This window comes from Mustelus asterias, chromosome 2 (assembly GCF_964213995.1).
Source record: "Mustelus asterias chromosome 2, sMusAst1.hap1.1, whole genome shotgun sequence".
In the NCBI taxonomy this organism is placed as follows: domain Eukaryota; kingdom Metazoa; phylum Chordata; class Chondrichthyes; order Carcharhiniformes; family Triakidae; genus Mustelus; species Mustelus asterias.
Genome location: NC_135802.1, coordinates 91616 through 114844, shown reverse-complemented (window position 1 = coordinate 114844; position 23229 = coordinate 91616).

Here is a 23229-nt window from a genome sequence, read left to right as displayed (position 1 = left end):
CACAAAACCATGCTGACTATCGTTAATGAGTTTATTCCTTTCTAAATGCGCATACATCCTATCTCTAAGAATCCTCTCCAACAACTTCCCCACCATGGACGTCAAGCTCACCGGCCTATAATTACCCGGGTTATCCTTCCTACCCTTCTTAAATAACGGGACCACATTAGCTATCCTCCAATCCTCTGGGACCTCACCTGCGTCCAGTGACGAGACAAAGATTTGCGTCAGAGGCCCAGCGATTTCATCTCTCGTCTCCCTGAGCAGCCTTGGATAGATTCCATCAGGCCCTGGGGATTTGTCAGTCTTTAAATTCTCTAACAAACCTAACACTTCCTCCTTTGTAATGGAGATTTTCTCCCAACGGTTCAACACTCCCCTCCGAGACACTCCCAGTCAACACATCCCTCTCCTTTGTGAATACCGACGCAAAGTATTCATTTAGGATCTCCCCTACTTCTTTGGGCTCCAAGCATAATTCCCCACTTTTGTCCCTGAGAGGTCCGATTTTTTCCCTGACAATCCTTTTGTTCTTAACGTATGAATAAAATGCCTTGGGATTCTCCTTAATCCTGTCTGCCAAGAACATTTCGTGACCCTTTTTTGCTCTTCTAATTCCCCGTTTGAGTTCTTTCCTACTTTCTTTGTAAGGTTCCTCATGGCAGGCTGATACAGAAGGTGAAGTCATATGGGATCAAAGGTGAGCTGGTAAGATGGATACAAAACTGGCTTGGGCATAGAAAGCAGAGAGTAGCAGTGGAAGGGTACTTTTCTAATTGGAGGTCTGTGACAAGCGGTGTCCCACAAGGATCAGTGCTGGAGCCTCTTTGTAATATATATAAATGATTTGGAGGAAAATGTAGATGGTCTGATTAGTAAATTTGTAGATGATACAAAAATTGGGGGAGTAGTGGATAGTGAGGAGGATTGTCCGAGGATACAGCAGGATATAAATCGGCTGGAGACCTGGGCTGAAAGATAGCAGATGGAATTTAACCCAGACAAACGTAAAGTGATGCGATCTGGAAGGTTGACTGCAGAAGGAAAGTATACAGTAAATGGTAGAGCCCTTAGAAATATTAGCATACAGAGGGATCTAGGCGTGCAGATCCATAGTTCCCTGAAGGTGGCAACTCAGGTGGACAAGGTGGTCAAGAAGGCGTATGAACATAAGAACATAAGAACATAAGAAATAGGAGCAGGAGTAGGCCATCTAGCCCCTCGAGCCTGCCCCGCCATTCAATAAGATCATGGCTGATCTGACGTGGATCAGTACCACTTACCCGCCTGATCCCCATAACCCTTAATTCCCTTACCGATCAGGAATCCATCCATCCGCGCTTTAAACATATTCAGCGAGGTAGCCTCCACCACCTCAGTGGGCAGAGAATTCCAGAGATTCACCACCCTCGGGGAGAAGAAGTTCCTCCTCAACTCTGTCTTAAACCGACCCCCCTTTATTTTGAGGCTGTGTCCTCTAGTTTTAACTTCCTTACTAAGTGGAAAGAATCTCTCCGCCTCCACCCTATCCAGCCCCCGCATTATCTTATAAGTCTCCATAAGATCCCCCCTCATCCTTCTAAACTCCAACGAGTACAAACCCAATCTCCTCAGCCTCTCCTCATAATCCAAACCCCTCATCTCCGGTATCAACCTGGTGAACCTTCTCTGCACTCCCTCCAATGCCAATATATCCTTCCTCATATAAGGGGACCAATACTGCACACAGTATTCCAGCTGCGGCCTCACCAATGCCCTGTACAGGTGCATCAAGACATCCCTGCTTTTATATTCTATCCCCCTCGCAATATAGGCCAACATCCCATTTGCCTTCTTGATCACCTGTTGTACCTGCAGACTGGGCTTTTGCGTCTCATGCACAAGGACCCCCAGGTCCCTTTGCACGGTAGCATGTTTTAATTTGTTTCCATTGAGATAGTAATCCCATTTGTTATTATTTCCTCCAAAGTGTATAACCTCGCATTTCTCAACGTTATATTCCATTTGCCATATCCTCGCCCACTCACTCAGCCTGTCCAAATCTCTCTGCAGATCTTCTCCGTCCTCCACACGATTCACTTTTCCACTTATCTTTGTATGGCATGCTGGCCTTCATCGATCGGGGCGTTGAATATAGGAATTGGAAAATCATGTTGCAGCTGTATAAGACTTTGGTTAGGCCGCATTTGGAGTATTGTGTAGAATTCTGGTCGCCACACTACCAGAAGGATTTTGATGCATTGGAAAGGGTGCAGAAGAGATTTACCAAAGGAACAAAAGAAAAGATGAATTAGCTGAAGGGGAACCAGAGAGTAGGGCCAGTAAGACTCAGAGAAACAGCAGGCAGGGTGGGATTGCTAATCAGAGAGGGTGTGGTGGACTGAAGTGCATTTGTTTCAGTGCGAGAAGTGTAACAGGTAAGGCAGATGAACTTAGAGCTTGGATTAATATTTGAAACTATCATGTTGTTGCCACTACAGAGACTTGGTTAAAGGAAGGACAGAATTGGCAGCTTAACATTCCAAGAAACAGATGTTTCAGGTGGGATAGAGAGGGATGTAAAAGGGCTGGGGGAATTGCACTACTGGTTAAGCAGAATATGATGTGGAGATGCCGGCGTTGGACTGGGGTAAGCACAGTAATAAGTCTCACAACACTAGGTTAAAGTCCAACAGGTTTATTTGATAGCAAAAGCCACTAGCTATCGGAGCGCTGCTCCTTCGTCAGGTAAGTGGGAGTTCTTACAGGGCATATAAAGACACAACTCAATTTACAAAATAATGGTTGGAATGCGAGTCTTTACAGGTAATCAAGTCTTAAAGGTACAGACAATGTGAGTGGAGAGAGGGTTAAGCACAGGTTAAAGAGATGTGTATTGTCTCCAGCCAGGACAGTTAGTGAGATTTTGCAAGCCCAGGCAAGTCGTGGGGGTTACAGATAGTGTGACATGAACCCAAGATTTTGGTGGAGGCTGTCCTCATGTGTGCGGAACTTGGCTATCAGTCTCTGCTCAGCCACTCTGCGTTGTTGTGTGTCGTGAAGGCCGCCTTGGAGTACGCTTACCCGAAGATCAGAGGCTGAATGCCCGTGACTGCTGAAGTGTTCCCCAACAGGAAGAGAACACTTGTGCCTGGTGATTGTCGAGCGGTGTTCATTCATCCGTTGTCGCAGCATCTGCATGTTCTCCCCAATGTGCCATGCCTCGGGAATTACCTGACGAAGGAGCAGCGCTCCAAAAGCTAGTGGCTTTTGCTACCAAATAAACATGTTGGACTTTAACCTGGTGTTGTGAGACTTCTTACTGTGTTTACCCCAGTCCAACGCCGGCATCTCCACATCATGACTACCATCGACACCGCAAACTGCCGGCTCCAAGTGGAGAGGATCGCCAAGAAAATCGCGCACATCGACACAGACATCAAGTTTCTGCAAAGATGCAAGAAAGCAGACAAGATACCGAAAGGATTACAGATCACGAACCCGCTCAGGTCAACCTATAACACAGACTACACTGAGAGACTTTGCCGTCGCACTTCTCTCACACTCTCAACCACCTCATACACCAGCTCTAGAGCAAACGCCTATTCCTGGAAACCAAGATCGAATCCATATTCTCAACTTGTGCTCAGGATACAGACCAGCTGCGAAACACTGCCAAGCAGACGAGACAAAGCAACTACACCATCTACATGCACACCGAGAACAGGAAACTTGAGAAACTCGGCATCACCACCAGCAGCAACCAAGCCTCCCCCCGACCACAGTAGAAAACAGTACCACTGCAGGAAAGTCCATTGTCAACTTGTCGGACTACACACTTCAACCAGATGAAATCGAAGTTCTCAGCCGAGGGCTCAATTTCTGCCCCACCACCAAAATAGACCCCTCAGTCTCGCAGCAGACACAGTGGAATTCATCAGGTGAATGAGGCTACGGGAGTTCTTCCACAAACCCCAAGAGGCCAACAGCGAACACAATGAGACAGCCAATGAACTGGAACAGCCGGCAGAGAGATCCGCAGTGCAGCAACCGAAGAGGAAAGATTCGAATTGGACTCCTCTGGAAGGTCGCTGCCCTCGACTTGACATGTATATCCAAGCCGTGAGGAGGCGTCAACACCAGATTCATCAGCCGCACTCACAAGACAGCCCCGAACATCACCCAAGCACAACGCAACGCCATCCACGCTCTCAAGACCAACCGCAACATTGTCATCAAATCAGCAAAGGAGGGGCCATCGTCATACTGAACAGAACGGATTACTGCAAAGAAGTGTACTGACAACTGAACAACGAGGAACACTACAGACAGTTACCTACAGATCTGACCAAAGAACACACCCGTCAACTCATCAGACTGATCAAGACCTTTGATCCGGACCTTCAGAGCACCCTACGTGCTCTCATCCCACGTACTCCCCGCATTGGAGATCTCTACTGCCTCCCGAAGATACAGAAGGCCAACACACCTGGCCGTCCCATCGTATCGGGCAATGGGATCCTGTGCGAGAACCTCTCCGGCTACGTCGAAGGCATCCTGAAACCCATTGTACAAGGAACCCCCAGCTTTTGTTGCGACACCACGGACTTTCTACAGATAACGTTTTCTTCCTTTGGAGTCATGGTGAACAATCACTGAAACAACTGTATGATGACATCAACAAGTTCCATCCCACCATCAGACTCACCATGGACTACTCTCTGGAATTGGTTGCATTCTTGGCCATACGCATCTCCATTAAGGACGGTCACCTCAACACCTCACTGTATCGCAAGCCCACGGATAACCTCACGATGCTCCACTTCTCCAGCTTCCACCCTAAACACGTTAAAGAAGCCATCCCCTACGGACAAGCCCTCCGTATACACAGGATCTGCTCGGATGAGGAGGATCGGAACAGACACCTCCAGACGCTGAAAGATGACCTCATAAGAACAGGGTATGGCGCTCGACTCATCGATCGACAGTTCCAACTCGCCACAGCGTAAAACCGCACCGACCTCCTCAGAAGACAAACACGGGACACGGCGGATAGAGCACCCTTCGTCGTCCAGTACTTCCCCGGAGCAGAGAAGCTACGACATCTTCTTCGGAGCCTTCAACATGTCATTGATGAAGATGAACATCTCGCCAAGGCCATCCCCACACCCCCACTTCTTGCCTTCAAACAACCGCACAACCTCAAACAGACTATTGTCTGCAGCAAACTACCCAGCCTTCAGGAGAACAGTGACCACGACACCACACAACCCTGCCACAGCAACCTCTGCAAGACGTGCCGGATCATCGACACGGATGCTATCATCTCACATGAGAACACCATCCACCAGGTACACGGTACATACTCTTGCAACTCGGCCAACGTTGTCCACCTGATACGCTGCAGGAAAGGATGTCCCGAGGCATGGTACATTGGGGAGACCATGCAGACACCACAACAACGGATGAATGAACACCGCTCAACAATCACCAGGCAAGGGTGTTCTCTTCCTGTTGGGGAACACTTCAGCACTCACGGGCATTCGGCCTCTGAGCTTCGGGTAAGCGTTCTCCCAGGCGGCCTTCATGACACACGGCAGCGCAGAGTCGCTGAGCAGAGACTGATAGCCACGTTCTGCACACATGAACAAAGAACAACAAAGAACAGTACAGCACAGGAAACAGGCCCTTCGGCCCTCCAAGCCTGTGTCGCTCCTTGGTCCAACTAGACCAATCATTTGTATCCCTCCATTCCCAGGCTGCTCATGTGACTATCCAGGTAAGTCTTAAACGATGTCAGCGTGCCTGCCTCCACCACCCTACTTGGCAGCGCATTCCAGGCCACCACCACCCTCTGTGTAAAAAACGTCCCTCTGATATCTGAGTTATACTTCGCCCCTCTCAGCTTGAGCCCGTGACCCCTCGTGATCGTCACCTCCGACCTGGGAAAAAGCTTCCCACTGTTCACCCTATCTATACCCTTCATAATCTTGTACACCTCTATTAGATCTCCCCTCATTCTCCGTCTTTCCAAGGTGAACAACCCCAGTCTACCCAATCTCTCCTCATAGCTAAGACCCTCCATACCAGGCAACATCCTGGTAAACCTTCTCTGCACTCTCTCTAACGCCTCCACGTCCTTCTGGTAGTGCGGCGACCAGAACTGGACGCAGTACTCCAAATGTGGCCTAACCTGCGTTCTATACAGCTGCATCATCAGACTCCAGCTTTTATACTCTATACCCCGTCCTATAAAGGCAAGCATACCATATGCCTTCTTCACCACCTTCTCCACCTGTGTTGTCACCTTCAAGGATTTGTGGACTTGCACACCTAGGTCCCTCTGTGTTTCTATACTCCTGATGACTCTGCCATTTATTGTATAACTCCTCCCTACATTATTTCTTCCAAAATGCATCACTTCGCATTTATCCGGATTAAACTCCATCTGCCACCTCTCCGCCCAATTGTCCAGCCTATCTATATCCTGCTGTATTGCCCAACAATGCTGTTCGCTATCCGCAAGTCCAGCCATCTTCGTGTCATCCGCAAACTTGCTAATTACACCAGTCACACCTTCTTCCAAATCATTTATATATATCACAAATAGCAGAGGTCCCAGTACAGAGCCCTGCGGAACACCACTGGTCACAGACCTCCAGCCGGAAAAAGACCCTTCGACCACTACCCTCTGTCTCCTATGGCCAAGCCAGTTCTCCACCCATGTAGCCACTTCTCCTTGTATCCCATGAGCCTTAACCTTCTTAACCAACCTGCCATGTGGGACTTTGTCAAATGCCTTACTGAAATCCATACAGACGACATCCACGGCCCTTCCTTCATCAACCGTTTTTGTCACTTCCTCAAAAAACTCCACCAAATTTGTAAGGCACGACCTCCCTCTTACAAAACCATGCTGTCTGTCACTAATGAGATTGTTCCGTTCTAAATGCACATACATCCTGTGTCTAAGAATCCTCTTCAACAACTTCCCAACCACGGACGTCAAGCTCACCGGCCTATAATTTCCTGGGTTATCCCTGCTACGCTTCTTAAACAACGGGACCACATTCGCGATCCCCCAATCCTCAGGGACCTCACCCGTGTCCAAAGAAGCGACAAAGATTTCTGTCAGAGGCCCAGCAATTTCATCTCTCGTCTCCCTGAGCAGTAGAGGATAGATGCCATCAGGCCCTGGGGCTTTGTCAGTTTTAATGTTCCCTAAAAAACCTAACACTTCCTCTCTTGTAATGGAGATTTTTTCTAACGGGTCAACACCTCCCTCCGAGACACTCCCGGTTAACACGCCCCTCTCCTTCGTGAATACCGATGCAAAGTATTCATTTAGGATCTCCCCTATTCCCTTGGGTTCTAAGCATAATTCCCCTCCTTTCTCCCTGAGAAGTCCGATTTTCTCCCTGACAACTCTTTTGTTCCTAACGTATGAATAGAATGCCTTAGGATTCTCCTTAATCCTGCCTGCCAAGAACATCTCGTGACCTCTTTTTGCCCTTCTAACTCCCCGTTTGAGTTCTTTCCTACTCTCTCTGTATTCCTCCAGAGTTCCATCTGTTTTCAGTTGCCTGGACTTAACGTACGCCTCCCTTTTCATTTTAATCAGATACTCAATTTCCCTGGTTATCCACGGCTCTCGTGAGGATGGCCTCAATCGGAATCTTGGGTTCATGTCACACCATCTGTAACCCCCATGACTTGCCTGGGCTTGCAAAATCTCACTAACTGACGCGGCCGGAGACAATACACATCTCTTTACAAGGAATAAAGAATAAAGACAATTTCAGCACAGGAACAGGCCCTTCGGCCCTCTAAGCCTGCACCAACCATGCTGCCTGACTTAACTAAAACCCCCTACCCTTCCGGGGACCATAACCCTCTATTCCCATCTCATTCATGTACTTGTCAAGACGCCCCTTAAATGTCATTGCCGTATCCGCTTCCACTACCTCCCCCAGCAACGTGTTCCAGGCACCCACTACTCTCTGTGTAAAAAATCTACCTCGTACATCTCTTTTAAAACTTGCCCCTTGCACCTTAATCCTGTGCCCCCCTAGTAATTGACTCTTCCACCTGGGAAAAAGCTTCCGACTATCCACCCTGTCCGTGCCTCTCAATCTTGTAGACTTCTATCAGGTTTCCCCTCAACCTCCGTCACTCCAGTGAGAACAAACCAAGTTTCTCCAACCTCTCCTCATTGCTAATGCCCTCCATACCAGGCAACATCCTGGTAAATCTTTTCTGTATCCTCTCCAAAGCCTCCACATCCTTCTGGTAATGTGGCAACCAGAATTGAACACTATATTCCAAGTGCAGCCCAGCTAAGGTTCTATAAAGCCGCAACATGACTTGCCAATTCTTAACCTCAATACCCCGGCCGATGAAGGCAAGCATGCCGTATGCCTTCTTGACTACCTTCTCCACCTGCATTGCCACTTTCAGTGACCTGTGTACCTGTACACCCAGATCCCTTTGCCCATCAATACTCCTGAGGGTTCTGCCATTTACTGTATATTTCTCATCTGTATTAGACCTTCCAAAATGCATTACCTCACATTTGTCCGGATTAAACTCCATCTGCCATCTCTCCGCCCAAGTCTCCAACTGATCTATATCCTACTTATCCTCTGATGGTCCTCATCGCTATCCGCAAATCCACCAACCTTTGTGTCGTCCGCAAACTTACTCATCAAACCAGTTACATTTTTCTCCAAATCATTTATATATATATTACAAACAGCAAAGGTCACAGCACTGATCCTTAAGGAACACCACTTGTCACAGCCCTCCATTCAGAAACACACCCTTCCACTGCTACCCTCTGTCTTCTTTGACCCAGCCAGTTTTGTATCCACCTTGCCAGCTCACCTCTGATCCCATGTGACTTCACCTTCTGCATCAGTCTGCCATGAGGGACCTCGTCAAAGGCCTTACTGAAGTCCATGTAGACAACATCCACTGCCCTACCTCATCAATCATCTTTGTCACTTCCTTGAAAAACTCGATCAAGTTCGTGAGACACGACCTCCCCTTCACAAAACCATGTTGCCCCTCGATAATATCCATTTATTTCCAAGTGGGAATAAATACTGTCTCAAAGAATCCTCTCCAATAATTTCCCTACCACTGATGTAAGGCTCAGCAGCCTATAATTACCTGGATTAATCTTGCTACCCTTCTTAAACAAAGGAACAACATTGGCTCTTCTCCAATCCTCTGGGACCTCCCCTGTAAGATTTCTCACAACACCAGGTTAAAGTCCAACTGGTTTATTTGGTAACAAAACCACTAGCTTTCGGAGCGCTGCTCCTTCGTCAGGTAAGTGGGAGTTCTGTTCCCAAACAGGGCATATAAAGACACAAACTCCATTTACAAAATAATGGTCGGAATGCGAGTCTTTACAGACAATCAAGTCTGAAGAGTGTGGTGAATGCCTGCAACGCGCTGTCGGGGAGGTAGTGGAAACAGATACGATAGTGACTTTTAAGGGACGTCTTGACAAATACGTGAAAAAGATGGGAATGGAGGGATACGGTCCCCGGAAGGGTAGGGGGTTTTAGTTCAGACAGGGAGTATGGTGATGCGGGCTAGGAGGGCCAAAGGGCCTGTTATATAGAACATAGAATATGGAACAGTACAGCACAGAACAGGCCCTTCAGCCCACAATGTTGTGCCGAGCTTTATCTGAAACCAAGATCAAGCTATCCCACTCCCTATCATCCTGGTGTGCTCCATGTGCCTATCCAATAACCGCTTAAATGTTCCTAAAGTGTCTGACTCCACTATCACTGCAGGCAGTCCATTCCACACCCCAACCACTCTCTGCATAAAGAACCTACCTCTGATATCCTTCCTATATCTCCCACCACGAACCCTATAGTTATGACCCCTTGTAATAGCTCCATCCACCCGAGGAAATAGTCTTTGAACGTTCACTCTATCTATCCCCTTCATCATTTTATAAACCTCTATTAAGTCTCCCCTCAGCCTCCTCCACTCCAGAGAGAACAGCCCTAGCTCCCTCAACCTTTCCTCATAAGACCTACCCTCCAAACCAGGCAGCATCCTGGTAAATCTCCTCTGCACTCTTTCCAGCGCTTCCACATCCTTCTTATAGTGAGGCGACCAGAACTGCACACAATATTCCAAATGTGGTCTCACCAAGGTCCTGTACAGTTGCAGCATAACCCCACGGCTCTGAAACTCCAACCCCCTGTTAATAAAAGCTAACACACTATAGGCCTTCTTCACAGCTCTATCCACTTGAGTGGCAACCTTTAGAGATCTGTGGATATGGACCCCAAGATCTCTCCGTTCCTCCACAGTCTTCAGAACCCTACCTTTGACCCTGTAATCCACATTTAAATTAGTCCTACCAAAATGAAACACCTCACATTTATCAGGGTTCAACTCCATTTGCCATTTTTCAGCCCAGCTTTGCATCCTATCTATGTCTCTTTGCAGCCTACAACACCCCTCCACCTCATCCACTACTCCACCAATCTTGGTGTCATCAGCAAATTTACTGATCCACCCTTCATCCCCCTCCTCTAAGTCATTAATAAAAATCACAAAGAGCAGAGGACCAAGCACAATCACTGTGGCACTCCGCTAGCAACCTGCCTCCAGTCCGAAAATTTTCCATCCGCCACCACCCTCTGTCTTCGACCAGATAGCCAATTACCTATCCAATCTGCCAACTTTCCCTCTATCCCACACCTCCTTACTTTCATCATAAGCCGACCATGGGGGACCTTATCAAACGCCTTACTAAAATCCACGTATATGACATCAACTGCCCTACCTTCATCAGCACACTTAGTTACCTCCTCAAAAAATTCAGTCAAATTTGTGAGGCACGACTTGCCCTTCACGAATCCGTGCTGACTATCCCGGATTAATCCGCATCTTTCTAAATGGTCGTAAATCCCATCTCTAAGGACCTTTTCCATCAATTTACCAACCACTGAAGTAAGACTAACCGGTCTATAATTACCAGGGTGATTTCTATTCCCTTTCTTAAACAGAGGAACAACATTCGCCACTCTCCAGTCCTCTGGCACCATTCCCGTGGACAGTGAGGACCCAAAGATCAAAGCCAAAGGCTCTGCAATCTCATCCCTTGCCTCCCAAAGAATCCTAGGATATATTTCATCAGGCCCAGGGGACTTATCGACCTTCAGTTTATTCAAAACTGCCAGTACATCCTCCCTCCGAACAACTATTTCCTCCAGCCTATTAGCCTGTAACGCCTTCTCTTCCTCAAAAACATGGCCCCTCTCCTTGGTGAACACTGACTCCATACACAAGTTCCCACGACTGTCCTTGACCGGCCCTCACCTCACCTTGGTCATTCTTTTATTCCTAACATAAGAGTAAAAAGCCTTGGGGTTTTCCTTGATCCGACCCGCCAAGGACTTCTCGTGTACCCTCCGAGCTCTCCTAAGCCCCTTTTTCAGCTCATTCCTTGCGAACTTGTAACCCTCAATCGAGCCATCTGAACCTTGTTTCCTCATCCCTACATAAGCTTCCCTCTTCCTTTTCACAAGACCTCTTTTGTGAACCATGGTTCCCTCACTCAGCCATTTCCTCCCTGCCTGACAGGGACATACCTATCAAGGACACCCAGTATTGTTCCTGTGCTGCAATTTCCTTTGTTCTTTGTTTACCAGGCTGATTGCTGGGATGGCAGGTCTGTCATACAAGGAGAGACTAAGTCGCTTAGGATTATATTCACTGGAGTTTAGAAGAGTGAGTGGGAATCTCACAGAAACTTATAAAATTCTGACAGAGTTAGACAGGGTAGATTCAGAAAGAATGTTCCAAATGGTGGGAGAGACCAGAACTTGGGGTCATAGTTTGAGGATAAGGGGTAAACCTTTTAGAATTGAGTTATAGAGTCGGAGAGTCATAACAAAGAACAAAGAACAATTCAGCACAGGAACAGGCCCTTCGGCCCTCCAAGCCTGTGCCGCTCCCTGGTCCAAACGAGACCATTCTTTTATATCCCTCCATTCACACACCGTTCATATGGCTGTCCAGATAAGTCTTAAACGTTCCCAGTGTGTCCGCCTCCACCACCTTGCCTGGCAGCGCATTCCAGGCCCCCACCACCCTCTGTGTAAAATATGTCCTTCTGATATCTGTGTTAAACCTCCCCCCCCTTCACCTTGAACCTATGACCCCTCGTGAACGTCACCACCGACCTGGGGAAAAGCTTCCCACCTTTCACCCTATCTATGCCTTTCATAATTTTATACACCTCTATTAAGTCTCCCCTCATCCTCCGTCTTTCCAGGGAGAACAACCCCAGTTTACCCAATCTCTCCTCATAACTAAGCCCCTTCATACCAGGCAACATCCTGGTAAACCTCCTCTGCACTCTCTCTAAAGCCTCCACGTCCTTCTGGTAGTGTGGCGACCAGAACTGGACGCAGTATTCCAAATGCGGCCAAACCAACGTTCTATACATCTGCAACATCAGACCCCAACTTTTATACTCTGTGCCCCCTCCTATGAAGGCAAGCATGCCATATGCCTTCTTCACCACCTTCTCCACCTGTGACGTCACTTTCAAGGATCTGTGGACTTGCACACCCAGGTCCCTCTGCGTATCTACACCCGTTATGGTTCTGCCGTTTATCGTATAGCTCCTCCCTACATTATTTCTACCAAAATGCATCACTTCGCATTCATCAGGATTGAACTCTTTGAAAATGTGACCAAACACATTGACGAAGGAAGAGCGGTGGATGTGGTCTATATGGACTTCAGCAAGGCGTTCGATAAGGTCCCCCATGCAAGACTTCTTGAGAAAGTGAGAGGGCATGGGATCCAAGGGGCTGTTGCCTTGTGGATCCAGAACTGGCTTGCCTGCAGAAGGCAGAGAGTGGCTGTGGAGGGGTCTTTCTCTGCATGGAGGTCAGTGACCAGTGGAGTGCCCCAGGGATCTGTTCTGGGACCCTTGCTGTTTGTCATTTTCATAAATGACCTGGATGAGGAAGTGGAGGGATGGGTTGGTAAGTTTGCTGACGACACCAAGGTAGGTGGTGTTGTGGATAGTTTGGAGGGATGTCAGAAGTTGCAGCGAGACATAGATAGAATGCAAGACTGGGCGGAGAAGTGGCAGATGGACTTCAACCCGGATAAGTGTGTAGTGATCCATTTTGGCAGATCCAATGGGATGAAGCAGCAGTATAATATGAAGGGTACCATTCTTAGCAGTGTAGAGGATCAGAAGGACCTTGGGGTCCGGGTCCATAGGACTCTTAAATCGGCCTCGCAGGTGGAGGATGCGGTCAAGACGGCGTACGGCGTACTCGGCTTCATTAATCGAGGGATTGAGTTTAGGAGTCGGGAGATAATGCTGCAGCTTTATAGGACCCTGGTTAGACCCCACTTGGAGTACTGCGCGCAGTTCTGGTCACCTCATTACAGGAAAGATGTTGAAGCCATTGAAAGGGTGCAGAGGAGATTTACAAGGATGTTGCCTGGATTGGGGGGCATGCCTTATGAGGATAGGTTGAGGGAGCTTGGTCTCTTCTCCCTGGAGAGACGAAGGATGAGAGGTGACCTGATAGAGGTTTACAAGATGTTGAGAGGTCTGGATAGGGTAGACTCTCAGAGGCTATTTCCAAGGGCTGAAATGGTTGCTACGAGAGGACACAGGTTTAAGGTGCTGGGGGGTAGGTACAGAGGAGATGTCAGGGGTAAGTTTTTCACTCAGAGGGTGGTGGGTGAGTGGAATCGGCTGACGTCGGTGGTGGTGGAGGCAAACTCGTTGGGGTCTTTTAAGAGACTTCTGGATGAGTACATGGGATTTAATGGGATTGAGGGCTATAGATAGGCCTAGAGGTAGGGATATGATCAGCGCAACTTGTGGGCCGAAGGGCCTGTTTGTGCTGTGGCTTTCTATGTTCTAACTCCATCTGCCATTCCTTTGCCCAAATTTCCAGCCTATCTATATCCTTCTGAAGCTTCTGACAATGGTCCTCTGCAAGTCCTGCCAATTTTGTGTCGTCCGCAAACTTACTGATCACCCCAGTTACACCTTCTTCCAGATCGTTTATATAAATCACAAACAGCAGAGGTCCCAATACAGAGCCCTGCGGAACACCACTAGTCACAGGCCTCCAGCCGGAAAAAGACCCTTCCACTACCACCCTCTGTCTTCTGTGACCAAGCCAGTTCTCCACCCATCTAGCCACCTCCCCCTTTATCCCATGAGATCCAACCTTTTTCACCAGCCTACCATGAGGGACTTTGTCAAACGCTTTACTAAAGTCCATATAGACGACATCCATGGCCCTTCCCTCGTCAACCATTTTGGTCACTTCTTCAAAAAACTCCACCAGGTTAGTGAGGCATGACCTCCCTCTCACAAAACCATGCTGACTATCGTTAATGAGTTTATTCCTTTCTAAATGCGCATACATCCTATCTCTAAGAATCTTCTCCAACAACTTCCCCACCACGGACGTCAAGCTCACCGGCCTATAATTACCCGGGTTATCCTTCCTACCCTTCTTAAATAACGGGGCCACATTAGCTATCCTCCAATCCTCTGGGACCTCACCTGCGTCCAGTGACGAGACAAAGATTTGCGTCAGAGGCCCAGCGATTTCATCTCTCGTCTCCCTGAGCAGCCTTGGATAGATTCCATCAGGCCTTGGGGATTTGTCAGTCTTTATATTCTCTAACAAACCGAACACTTCCTCCTTTGTAATGGAGATTTTCTCCAACAGTTCAACACTCCCCTCCGAGACACTCCCAGTCAACACATCCCTCTCCTTTGTGAATACCGACGCAAAGTATTCATTTAGGATCTCCCCTACTTCTTTGGGCTCCAAGCATAATTCCCCACTTTTGTCCCTGAGAGGTCCGATTTATTCCCTGACAACCCTTTTGTTCCTAACGTATGAATAAAATGCCTTGGGATTCTCCTTAATTCTGTCTGCCAAGAACATTTCGTGACCCCTTTTTGCCCTTCTAATTCCCCGTTTGAGTTCTTTCCTTCTATCTTTGTACTCCTCCAGAGCTCCCACAGTTTTTAGCTGCCTGGACCTATCATACGCCTCTCTTTTCTTTTTGACCAGTCCCTCAATTTCCCTGGTTATGCACGGTTCTCGAATCCTACCCTTCCTATCCTTCTTTTTTACAGGCACATGCCTGTCCTGCAGCCCTAACAACTGTTCCTTAAAAGACTCCCACATGCCAGATGTGGATTTACCCTCAAACAGCCTCTCCCAATTAAGAGCTGCCAATTTCTGCCTAATCCCACTGAAGTTAGCCTTCCCCCAATCCAACACCTTACCCTTGGGACACCACTCATCCTTTTCCATCACTATCCTAAAGCTAACAGAATTGTGGTCACTATTTGCCACATGTTCCCCGACCGGAACTTTGAAGAACTGACCGGGCTCATTCCCCAGTACGAGGTCCAGTATACCCCCTCTCTAGTCGGGCTGTCAACATATTGTTCCAAAGAACCCTCCTGTACGCATTTTACAAATTCCTCCCCATTCAGAGTCCCAGCTCTCAGCGATTGCCAGTCTATACCAGGGAAATTGAAGTCTCCCACTACAACAACCCTATTTTTCCTGCACCTATCCAGTATCTCCTGACATATCCGTTCTTCCACTTCCCTTGGGCTGTTGGGGGGCCTGTAGTACACCCCCAACATAGTGACTGCGCCCTTCCTGTTTCTAAGCTCCACCCAGAGTGACTCGTTACACGACCCCTCTGAATTGTCCTCCCTCTGCACCGCTGTAATATGCTCTCCAACTAATACTGCTACTCCCCCACCTCTTTTGGCCCCTCCTCTGTCTCGCCTAAAACACTTGTACCCCGGAATATTCAGCTGCCCGTCCTGTCCCTCTTTCAACCAAGTCTCTGTCACCGCAACCACATCCAAATTCCTCGTGAGCATTAAGGCCCTAAGTTCGTCTGTCTTACCTGCTACGCTCCTTGCATTGAAGTATAAGCACTCCAGACCTCCAGGCCCAGTGAGGTCATCCTCCCCCAGAGTTCTCTTCTTCTTTGCCAGTCTTGTCCCAGCCCCAAGCTCGTCCCCAGCCTCTACATTTGTAGACCTAATATTTTGATCCCCACCCCCCTGCCATACTAGTTTAAACCCCCCCCGAACTGCACTAGCAAAACTCCCAGCCAGGATATTCGTGCCCTTCCAACTTAGTTGTGACCCGCCCTTCTTGTACAGGTGCCATCCTCTCCTGAAAACTTCCCATTGATCTAGGAAAATGAAACCCTCCCTCCTGGACCAGTCCTTTAGCCAAGCATTCAATTGTACTAACTCCCTATTCTTAGCCTCACTGGCACGAGGCATTGGGAGCAGCCCAGAGATGGCCACCCTGGAGGTCCTACTTTTTAGCCTATTTCCCAACTCCCTGAATTGCTCTCGTAGGATCCCCCTGCTCTTCCTATCTACGTCATTTGCACCAATGTGTACAATGACATCCGTTTCTTTATCTTCCCCTTTTAATATGCCTCCTATCCGCTCGGAGACATCCATGACCCCAGCACCAGGTAGGCAGACTACCATCCTGGAGTCCCGTTCGCACCCACAGAATCACCTGTCTGTGCCTCTAACCGACGCATCCCCTACCACTCTTACTCTCCTAACCCCTCTCTTTCCTTTCCGGGCCACAGAGCCTGACTCTGTGCCAGTGACCTGGTCACTGTGGCTTACCCCTGGAGAGTCATCCTCCTCCACACTATCCAAAACAATATACTTGTTTTGGAGTGGGACAACCACAGGTGACCCCTCCACTAATTGCTCACTCCCCTCCCCTCTCACACTTGTCGCCGAGCCCTTCCTATTATGAGAGACAGCCACTGGAGTACTCTCTGGTACGTTACCCTTCTGACCTTTACTCCTCCTAACTGTGACCCACGTGTCTTCCTGCCGATGCCCCGGTGTAACTAGTTCCCTATAACTCATGTCAATTATTCTCTCATTCTCCCTGACTGGACCAAGGTCAGCAATCTGCAGCTCCAGTTCCGTGACACGGTCCCCCACGGTTTACAGCATGGAAACAGGCCCTTCGGCCCAACTTGTCCATGCCACCCTTTTTAAAAAAAAACCCTAAGCTAATCCCAATTGCCCACATTTGGCCCATATCCCTCTCTCCCCATTGTACCCATGTAACTATCTAAATGCTTTTTAAAAGACAAAATTGTACCCGTCTCTACTACTACCTCTGGCTTGCTTGTTCCAGACACTCATAATAAGAACACAAGAACTAGGAGCAGGAGTAGGCCATCTGGCTTCCCGAGCCTGCTCCGCCATTCAATAAGATAATGGCTGATCTTTTTGAGGACTCAGCTCCACTTACCCGCCCATTCGACCATAACCCTTCATTCCTTTACTTTTCAAAAATGTATCTGTCCTTGCCTGAAAAACATTCAATGAGGTAGCCTCAACTGCTTCACTGGGCAGGGAATTCCACAGATTCACAGCCCTTTGTGTGAAGAAGTTCCTCCTCAACTCAGTCCTAAATCTGCTTCCCCTTATTCTGAGGCTATGCCCCCACGTCCTAGTTTCACCCTCCAGTGGAAACAACTTCCCTGCTTCTATCTTATCTATTCCCTTCATAATCTTATGTTTCTCAAAGATCTCCTCTCATTCTTCTGAATTCCAATGAGTATAGCCCCAGTCTACTCAGTCTTTCCTCACAAGCCAACCCTCTCAACTCCGGAATCAACCTAGTGAATCTCCTCTGCACCCCCTCCAGTGCCAGTATATCCTTTCTCAAGTAAGGAGACCAAAACTGTACACAGTACTCCAGGTGTGGCCTCACCAGCACCTTATACAGCTGCAACATAATCTCGCTGTTTTTAAACTCCATCCCTCTCGCAATGAAGGACAAAATTCCATTTGTCTTCTTAGTTACCTGCTGAACCTGCAAACCAACTTCTTGAGATTCCTGCACAAGGACACCCAGGTGCCTCTGCACAGCAGCATGCTGCAATTTTTTACCATTTAAATAACAGTCCATTTTGCTGTTATTCTTACCAAAATGGATGACCTCACATTTACCAACATTGTACTCCATCTGCCAGACCCTCGCCCGCTCATTTAGACTAACTATATCTCTTTGCAGACTTTCAGCGTCCTCTGCACACTTTGCTCTTCCACCCATCTTAGTGTCATCTGTGAATTTTGACACACTACGCTTGGTCCCCAACTCCAAATCATCTGTGTAAATCGTAAACAATTGTGGTCCCAATACTGATCCCTGAGGCACACCACTAGTCACTGATCGCCAAACAGAAACACCCATTTACTCCCACTCTTTGCTTTCTGTTAGTTAACCAATCCTCTATCCATGCTAATACATTACCCGTAACACCGTGCACCTTTATCTTATGTAGCAGTCTTTGGTGCGGCACCTTGTCAAATGCCTTCTGGAAATTCAGATACACCACATCCACAGGTTCCCCATTGTCCACTGCACATGTAATGTTCTCAAAGAATTCCACCAAATTAGTCAAACATGACCTGCCCTTCATGAACCCATGCTGCGTCTTACCAATGGGACAATTTATATCCAGATGTCTCGCTATTTCATCATAGAAACCCTACAGTACAGAAAGAGGCCATTCGGCCCATCGAGTCTGCACCGAACACAATCCCACCCAGGCCCTACTCCCATATCCCAACATATTTTACCCTCTAATCCCAGGACACTAAAGGGCAATTTTAGCATGGCCAATCAACCTAACCCGCACATCTTTGGACTGTGGGAGGAAACCGGAGCACCCGGAGGAAACCCACGCAGACACGGGGAGAACGTGCAAACTCCACACAGACAGTGACCCAAGCCGGGAATTGAACCCAGGTCCCTGGAGCTGTGAAGCAGCAGTGCTAACCACTGTGCTACCGTGCCGCACTTCTTCATATATTTCTTCCTTGATGATAAATTCAAGCATTTTCCCTACTACAGAAGTTAAGCTAACCGGCCTATAGTTACCTGCCTTTTGTCTACCTCCTTTTTTAAACAGTGGCGTCACATTTGCTGTTTTCCAATCTGCGGGAACCACCCCAGAGTCCAGCGAATTTTGGTAAATTACCACGAGTGTATTTGCTATTTCTCCCGCCATCTCTTTTAGTACCCTGGAATGCATTCCATCAGAACCAGGAGACTTGTCTACTTTTAGCCCCATTAACTTGTCCAACACTACCTCTTTCATGATAATGATAGTTTCTAGGTTCTCACCTGCCATAGCCTTCCTGTCATCAATTTTTGACATCTTATTTGTGTCTTCCACTGTGAAGACCGACACAAAATGCCTGTTCAATGCCTCAGCCATTTTCTCATTTCCAGTTATTACATCCCCCTTCTCGCCCTCTAAAGGACCAATGTTTACTTTCGCCACTCTTTATCGTTTTATATATTTGTAGAAACTTGTGCTTTCTGTTTTGGTACTGGGTAATGAACCAGGCCAGGTGTTAGATTTGGAGGTCAGTGAGCACTTTGGTGACAGTGACCACAATTCGATTACGTTTACTTTAGCAATGGAAAAGGATAGGTATATACCAAAGGGCAAGAGTTATAGCTGGGGGAAAGGAAATTATGATGCGATTAGGCGTGATTTAGCTGGCATAGGTTGGGGAAGGAAACTGCAGGGGATGGGCACAATTGTAATGTGGAACTTGTTCAAGGAACAGCTACTACACGTCCTTGATAAATATGTACCTGTCAGGCAGGGAGGAAGCAGACGTGTGAGGGAACCGTGGTTTATTAAGGAGGTTGAATCTCTTGTGAAGAGGAAGAAGGAGACTTATGTTAAGATGAGACGTGAAGGCTCAGTTAGGGCACTTGAGAGTTACAAGTTAGCCAGGAAGGACCTAAAGAAAGAGTTAAGAAGAGCCAGGAGGGGACATGAGATGTCTTTGGCAGGTAGGATCAAGGAAAACCCTAAAGCTTTCTATAGGTATGTCAGAATATGTCAAAAGACACAGAGTTTAGAAGGATGAGGGGTGATCTTATAGAGACATATAAGATAATGAAGGGACTGGATAGGGTAGAGGTGGAGAGATTCTTTCCACTTAGAAGGGAAACCAGAACTAGAGGGCACAGCCTCAAAATAAGGGGGGGCCGGTTCAGAACAGAGTTGAGGGGGAACTTCTTCTCTCAGAGGGTAGTGAATCTCTGGAATTCTCTGCCCATTGAAGTGGTGGAGGCTTCGTCGTTGAATATGTTTAAATCACGGGTAGATAGTTTTCTGATCGATAAGGGAATTAGGGGATATGGGGAGCAGGCGGGTAAGTGGAACTGAATCGCTTCAGATCAGCCATGATCTTGTTGAATGGCGGGGCAGGCTCGAAGGGCCAGATGGCCTACTCCTGCTCCTATTTCTTATGTTCTTATGTTCTTAGAAGTAAAAGAATGACTCGGGTAAGATTAGGGCCAGTCAAGGACAGGAGTGGGAAGTTGTGCGTGGAGTCTGAAGAGATAGGAGAGGCACTAAATGAATATTTTGCGTCGGTATTCACACTGGAGAGGGACAGTGTTGTCGAGGGGAGTACTGAGATGCAGGCTGTTGGACTGGATGGGATTGATGTTCATAAGGAGGAGGTATTAGCAATTCTGGAAAGGGTAAAAATAGATAGGTCCCCTGGGCCGGATGGGATTTATCCTAGGATTCTCTGGGAGGCTAGAGAGGAGATTGCAGAGCCTTTGGCTTTGATCTTTGTGTCGTCATCGTCTACAGGAACAGTGCCAGAAGACTGGAGGATAGCAAATGTTGTCCCCTTGTTCAAGAAGGGGAGTAGGGACAACCCTGGTAATTATAGACCGGTGAGCCTTACTTCTGTTGTGGGCAAAGTATTGGAAAGGATTATAAGGGGTAGGATTTATAATCACCTAGAAAGGAATAATTTGATTAGGGATAGTCAGCACGGTTTTGTGAAGGGTAGGTCGTGTCTCACAAAACTTATTGAGTTCTTTGAGAAGGTGACCAAAGAGGTGGATGAGGGTAAAGCGGTTGATGTGGTGTATATGGATTTCAGCAAAGCGTTTGATAAGGTTCCCCATGGTAAGCTTTTGCAGAAAATACGGACACATGGGATTGAGGGTGGTTTAGTGGTTTGGATCAGGATTTGGCTAGCTGTAAGAAAACAGAGGGTGGTGGTTGATGGGAAATATTCATCCTGGAGTTCAGTTACTAGTGGTGTCCCGCAAGGATCTGTTTTGGGGCCACTGCTGTTTGTCATTTTTATTAATGACCTGGATGAGGGCGTGGAAGGATGGATTAGTAAATTTGTGGATGACACTAAAGTCGGTGGAATTGTAGACAGTGCGGAAGGAAGTGGCAGGTTACAGAGGGACATAGATAAGCTGCAGAGCTGGGCTGAGAGGTGGCAAATGGAGTTTAATGCGGAAAAGTGTGAGGTGATTCACTTTGGAAGGAGTAACAGGAATACAGAGCACTGGGCTAATGGTAAGATACTTGGTAGTGTGGATGAACAGAGGGATCTGGGTGTCCATGTGCATAGATCCCTGAAAGTTGGCACCCAGGTTGATAGGGTTGTTAAGAAGGCGTATGGTGTCTTAGCTTTTATTGGTAGAGGGATTGAGTTTCGGAGCCAGGAGGTCATGCTGCAATTGTACAAAACTCTGGTGCGGCCGCATTTGGAGTATTGAATACAGTTCTGGTCGCCGTATTATAGGAAAGATGCGGAAGTGTTGGAAAGGGTGCAGAGGAGATTTACCAGGATGTTACCTGGTATGGTGGGAAAATCGTATGAGGAAAGGCTGAGGGGCTTGAGGTTGTTTTCGTTCGAGAGAAGAAGGTTAAGAGGTGACTTAATAGAGGCATACAAGATGATCAGAGGATTAGATAGGGTGGATAGTGAGAGCCTTTTTCCTCGGATGGTGTTGGCTAGCACGAGGGGACATAGCTTTAAATTGAGGGGTGAGAGATGTAGGACAGATGTTAGAGGTAGGTTCTTTACTCAGAGAGTAGTAAGGGCGTGGAATGCCCTGTCTGCAGCAGTAGTGGACTCGTCAACATTAAGAGCATTCAAATGATTATTGGATAAACATATGGATGATATTGGAATAGTGTAGATTAGAGGGGCTTTAGATTGGTTCCACTGGTCGGCGCAACATCGAGGGCCGAAGGGCCTGTACTGCACTGTTATGTTCTATGTTTTTATATTCTGAGCGAGTTTACTCTCATAATCCATCTTACCCTTCTTTATAGCTTTTTTTGTGGCTTTCTGCTGACCTTTAAAGATTTCCCAATCCTCTAGGTTCCCACTAATCTTTGCCACTTTGTATGCATTTTCTTTCAATTTGATCCCTCCTTTATTTCCTTAGATATCCATGGCTGATTATCTCTTTTTCTACAGTCCTTCCTTATCACTGGTATATATTTTTGCTGAGCACTGTGAAAGATCGCTTTGAAAGTCCTCCACTGTTACTCAGTTGTCCCACCATAAAGTTTTTGCTCCCAGGGTACCTTAGCCAGCTCCTCCCTCGTCCCTTTATAGTCTCCTTTGTTTAAGCACAAGACACTGGGATTGGATTTTACCTTCTCACGCTCCATCTGTATTTTAAATTCAACCATACTGTGATCGCTTCTTCCGAGAGGATCCCTAACTGTAAGATCATTTATTATTCCTGTCTCATAGGGCGGCACGGTAGCACAGTGGTTAGCACTGCTGCTTCACAGCTCCAGGGTCCTGGGTTCGATTCCCGGCTCGGGTCACTGTCTGTGTGGAGTTTGCACATTCTCCTCGTGTCTGCGTGGGTTTCCTCCAGGTGCTCTGGTGGGGGTAGGGCCTGGGTGGGATTGTGGTCGGTGCAGACTCGATGGGCCGAATGGCCTCCTTACGCACTGTAGGGTTTCTATGATTTCTTCTATGATCTATGATTACACAGGACCAGATCTAGGATAGCTTGCTCCCTTGCCGGTTCCATTATATACTGTTCAAGGAAGCTATCGCAGAGACATTCTATGAACTCCTCCTCAAGGCTGCCTTGACCGAGCTGGTTTGACCAATTGCTATGTAGATTAAAATCCCCCATGATAATTGCTGTACCAGTTTTACACGCAGCAGTTATTTCTTTGTTTATTTCTGGGCCCACTGTGATGTTATTATTTGGTGGCCTATAGACTCCGCCTATCAGTGACTTTTTCTCACTATTTCTAATTTCCACCCAAATGGATTCAACCTTTTTTTCCATAGAACCTATATCATCTATATCA